The following is a 5,635-nucleotide window of genomic DNA, read 5'->3' as shown; positions in this document are numbered from 1 at the left end:
ATATTCATAAAATGTTGAGGTTGGAAGAACTAGTCGTGCACGAAGTCCGAGCCAAGACTTTACAAACCGCACACGGCTGTTCAGATCAGAGCTGAGAGAGAGACGGAGGTTTGCTTAGAATACAGCAAACTGTCTGTAAATACCTACGTTTGCTTCTCTGAACAAAAAAACATTTTTTAAAACACTTCTTAGTATTTTTGCATGACAGATGAATGTTTGTTATCAGTGATCTAAAACTCAATTTGAGTTGCCATTTCTGGGAAAAAAGAGGGAATGTTTTCAAAATCTTCCAAAAGAAGTTTGACCGTCGACTACATCACAATGAATATTTACACAATACCGGTGCCAAACCGGTACTGTTGAAACGGTGCCGGTGCTTAAACGGTGCTCAAACCGGTGCTTAAAGAATGGAGAACACAAAATTGGTCCAAAAACCTCTCATGTTCAGCTTTTTTTTGTAAAAAGATAACAATGTTAGCCTTTGCTGCAGCTATAGGGCATATATGGTCTCACTCTTGGCTGGAAGCAGTGCTTAAACAATGGAAAAAACACAAACTTTGTCCGAAAACCTCTCATGTTTAACTGTTTTCCATTTTTTCTTTGGTCATTTTAGCCTTTTTGGCCAGGGTGAAGGGAGTATCTGCCATCAAACAAGAAGACAGCCGCATGTAACTACGACAGTGTTTGCTAGTTCACCTTACATGCATTAATGTAATAACGTGGTTAGCATACTCAATGTAAATTACACACGAACAACATGAAGCTACTCACGCAGAGGAGAACGGCTGCTGCTGCCATCATCATCCATCATCATTTCTGCTACGCTGACAGGGCTAGGGGCCAGGACTCTCCTCTTCGGGTTTTTGGGGGATGTTGCTAACTCCGGGTCCGATAACAGGCACCACACCCGCAGTAGATGTGCATGGTGTGAGGTCTCGCAGCAAGCTTTCAAACACGGCGCATTTCTCGACTTTAAAAAAAAACGCTATGCGTTGCCAGGTGTTTCATCAGATTTGAGGTGTTACCTCCTTTGACAGTATCACAGTATCAGCTTAAAGCACTTGTTGCAGGCTGCTGAGTTTACATCTTTTGCTGTGAAGTACAGCCAGACTTTTGATCGCTTCACCTTGGGCCTTTTTAATCTGTAGCTCTGCTCTAAAAGAACGTATGTACCTAGCCCCGCCTACTATCCTCGGAAACGTAAAATGATTGGCTAGAATTGGCTCAGGAAAAAAAAAGCACCGAAAAAAAGCACCGAAATGTGCGCTGCTTTCGGATCTGGTTACTACGGTTTATGTCAGAACCCATCCCTATTTACAGCACTATCTCATGCAGTGGCGTGTCCACCGGGGTGGCCACCCCCCCAACCAGACTGGCCACCCCAGGTGCCACCCCAAAGCTAAAACAATAAAATTCAATCAAATATCAAATGTACGATTACGTTTTCACGGTGAAGCTCAGACATCCGAGTGTAAGTGAATGCAGCATCGGCTTCTGCACTGTGTGCATCACGTTAGCAAAGGTAGGAGAAAGACAGCACCGCAGAAAACAATTTTTCGGTGAAAGAAAATGAGGACAGAATAAATGTCCCGGTAAGTAATATTAAGTTTGTTGAGTTTAGTAAACTTCGGTGAAATTATAATACCAAGGAAAAAATAACACTTAAAGAATTATTGCAGCCATCGAATATTTCAGACAGTAGGCTACTGGGGGGAGCTAACATAAGAGTTATGAGTTATAAGATATAATCTAAGTCGTAACAATGCTGTATGGAGCTGCAGATTTAGTATCAGGTTAACATAGCTGGACTGGCCATCGGGCATACCGGGCATTTGCCCAGTGGGCTGATGACTTATTTATTTATTTGTTTTGTAACGGCATGAACAATGAGAAGTGGTGGATTGTCCAGATTCTGGTCGATGTGTAAAAATAACTCAGTTGTTTGGTGGTGGCTCTGGCGGAGCTTCCACAGAGGCCATTAGGTGGATGAGGGAAGGGGAGGCAGGAGGAGGAGAGACCCGAGGCAGCCACCGGTCCGAGTGTCAGGTGAACTGAACTTCAGGTAAGAAGTTATGACCTGCAGTCTATCTGGGTCAGATATAAACCAAGTTTAGGTGGAGTTTATTTTCGTTGTGCTGACTTTTTACAGTCAGTTACAATAACTCGTACTGCGTACTAGCTAGCATGACGGAGTTTCTATACAGCTGGGTGGGTGCTGTGATGTTACTGATAGTGAACTTTATTTTATTCATAAGGTTAGTTAGTAGAGTTGCCAACGGCTCCTTAAAAAATGGAATGGTCCCTCATTCAGAGAAAATATTACGCGTTTCGCATTAAGCTGAGAAGAGACGCAGTTTGTCCCGTACTTTAGCTAGAATGAAACAAAGACACAAAGCTGGAGTTATTCTGTCATTACGTTGCACAGCTGCCGCTTCTTCTCTCATTCTCTCCCCCTCCCTTTCCTGTTGCTACTTCAATCATGAAACTGATCAATGATCAGCTGATCGGCTTTTCTCTCTTGTTTGTTTATCTCCCACTTTGCGCCAGAAAGAGGAAACCGGCGGATCTCACGGTAAACAACAGCAGCACGTTTAAGCTTGATCAGCTATTGTTAGAATTTATTTAATATTAATTTCTAGTATCAGCTGATGTTTGCTGGAGCCACAGCTGTAAAAGCTGCTGGTCATGATATCGGTTTGGATATGTGGTGAGAGGGAAACATGCAGATGAAACCAGGAGATGTCCTTACTGAATCATCAGAGCTGAACAGGTGATGGAGAAACAGGTTTACCTTTTAGGTGACATGAATGAGTTGAAGGGAAGTTATCAACTGTTTCTGAGAGACAAATAACACCAGGATCCTTTTCTAAGCAGCTGACAGCTGGTAACTGTGCAGGGGCGGATCTAGCAAAGTTTTGCCAGGGGGCCAGGTAGGGCATTAACAGGGAAAGGGGGCACAAAGAAATACTTTTCTTTCTTATTCTCATTTAAAATGTCTAGCTTTTAAAAAAATTATTATCTGAGTCTTACAACCAAAGTTTTTATCTGATGTAAAATGTATAGAAATCATACATATACCAAAAAGACCATGTACATCACTGTCACCACAGCATTTGTTTTCATTCAAAGGCTTTAGGGCTTTAATACCTGGTGGGCCGGTCTCTGGTCAAAATGCCCAATTTTTTGTCCCAGTCCAGCCCTGCAGGTTAATACTGGCAGTGTCACCATGCCAGCTGACTGTATTTCATCATCAGCCAGTGTTGTTCTTTATACATCAGTATTACCAAAGTTTACCATAAGGCAGCATAGAAAGTATTTACTTGCTTTCAGGTTTCATTCAAAAGTTAGTCTTTTCATTTGTTTCCCCACTTTTTTCCTGTTTCAAAATCAAACACCAGTTTGTAAGAAGATTATCTTCTTTTTTTAATGGGCAGATAAAGTTTTGCATAGACTAATTTGCCAATTGTATGTTAAAAATGTTTGTATTTTAATATTCAAAAATGTTTTTGCCCAAAACATATGTGCCCTATATGCCAGTAAAAACACTATGCAAATATTGCTGTCCTTGAATGCTGAATAAACACTGACAACGCACTGATTTTATCTCTTGTACTTTATCAATGCAGTATATAAAAACTTTGCACCGTAGTGGTCAAAATCTCATTCTTATAAGAGTTAAAAGCGCATTCGGTTATTAGGTTTATAGGGTTATTGAATTATGGTTAACGGTTGGTAGATTTTTTTTTTAAACATTATCTGCCAATTACATCTGCCACCCTTCTCCAAATCTGTGCCCCTACCTGGCCCCCCCAACAAAGATTTTCTAGACACACCACTGATCTCATGTGAATCAGCTCCTGTGGTTCTCGTGGTGGTGTCTCATCGACATTCGATCCAGGGACTCTGAAACAACATGTTTTTCTTACATTATTTTAATTTAAATTAGATTTTATTTCCATTCAAACATTTTTTTTTAAATCTCAGTTTGTTGTTATGTGGAAATAGAGTATTTTACAAAACTCTTGAGCTAGCCCTCATTTCTTTACTTATTTTGAAGGAAACTAGGAGATAAGTCCAGCAATTTATTGAAACATACATGGAAACAGAGATGATTGGTTCTCTGGTAAACATAAAGTACTTTAAGTGCACTCACGCAGCTATTTTTGAGCTGTCCGTGGTGCTGAAAATGAATGTTTTAAAATACAATTAAACAATATTATATATTTAACTAGAAACTACTCAAGCAGACCATTTGACCTTTTACACTAAACACATTTTTATTTACCCCTCCTTAATCACTTTGTGAACCTCTGAAAATGGGTATAATATGAAGCTTAATTCCATAAGTCTATAATTACAAACATGTTAAATCATGCTAAAACCACTTAAATAAAGCTGAAAGTCTGCACTGCAAACACGTCTTTATTATATGACATAAAATCCACTGTTGTGTTGTAGAGGCAAAATCACAAATATGTGTTGTATCCGAAAACTTGTAGATCTGAATATAAAATACAAAAACCCCCTCAGCTGTGGTATATTTTTTAATGTCTGGAGATATCTAAGAACTTACTGTGTGCTGACTGATGTCCATTCTAACAACATTTACTTCTTAATAGTGTTTAAAGGAAACCAGGAAACCAAGGTTTCCTTCTGCTGCTTTTATTACCAGTAATGATCTGCGTTGCTTTTGTGTTCCTCGTGCCTTTCACCGTGGCAGTAAAAAAAACATCCTACAATGTAATGTGGTGCAACCAACTCAGAGCAAGACAAGCCTCTAGTGCCAGCTACAGCCGGCTTTTTTACTTTATATGTCAGCAGGAATTTTGTAAATGGAGCCATCACAGTGTCGAGCTTTAGATGTGTGAAATGTGCCTGCTCATTTGTTTCCCAGACAGCGAGTGATGGACAGAATGACACTGCAGAGTTTCTGTGCTCAGAGCTGCCAAATGAGGACACATCCCAGAAACACAGTGACATCTGCTGCGTTGTAAAATGCTGCTGTTGTTCCCTTTTATGGCTCTGGATTTGCTTTTTGGAGGACATAAAGCGAGCAATAGAAGCCTGACAATTTCAAGAGGGAGGAAAAAAGGAGAGAAGGCAAAGAGATGACAGCACATGACCATACTGTTAAATATCCCTCGGAATGAAACGCTCGAAGGGATTTGACTTTATTCCTTCTTTAAATACTGCATCTATGCTAAAGAAGGCCTGACGGATGCAATCTTAAAACACTATTTTTATATTTTACCCACTCATCCCTCCGCTAACAACAGGAACAACCACAGTTCTCTTTTCTACTGTGTGTCCTGCACTATTACTTCATGTGTCTTATTTGTGAAAACCTGGAAGAAGGTGGGAAACAACAGTCACATAAATGAAGGTGCAGAACTGAAATACTGACGAGGCAGAATTAAAAAACGTCATCTTAAATGTCTCATTGGCCTCCTTCACACCTTGCATAGACATGTGGTGTGAGTGATCCAATCAGAGGACAGCTCTGTGTTCCAATGTGTGTTTACAATTGGGACACAATGCAAACATGCACCTTCATTGTGACATTAAAACTTTGAGGAGTTGAAGGTGCGGTCGTGTTATTAGCATTGTTGGTGTCATAATTACTATTACATAATTA

The 5,635-nt window shown here is 40.1% G+C and overlaps 1 long non-coding RNA gene across 1 annotated transcript; it reads left to right on the top strand.

The window, feature by feature from the left end:
- The first annotated feature begins 2,025 nt into the window (after positions 1 to 2,025).
- Positions 2,026 to 5,433, top strand: LOC120441134. The gene is made up of 2 exons (XR_005613810.1): positions 2,026 to 2,062; positions 4,895 to 5,433. It is a non-coding gene; the product is annotated as an uncharacterized LOC120441134 (long non-coding RNA).
- Positions 5,434 to 5,635: the final 202 nt, after the last annotated feature.

Source organism: Oreochromis aureus, linkage group 2 (assembly GCF_013358895.1).
Source record: "Oreochromis aureus strain Israel breed Guangdong linkage group 2, ZZ_aureus, whole genome shotgun sequence".
Classification (NCBI taxonomy): domain Eukaryota; kingdom Metazoa; phylum Chordata; class Actinopteri; order Cichliformes; family Cichlidae; genus Oreochromis; species Oreochromis aureus.
Note: the sequence above shows the minus strand (reverse complement) of the source record. Positions and strands in the feature narration are given on the sequence as shown.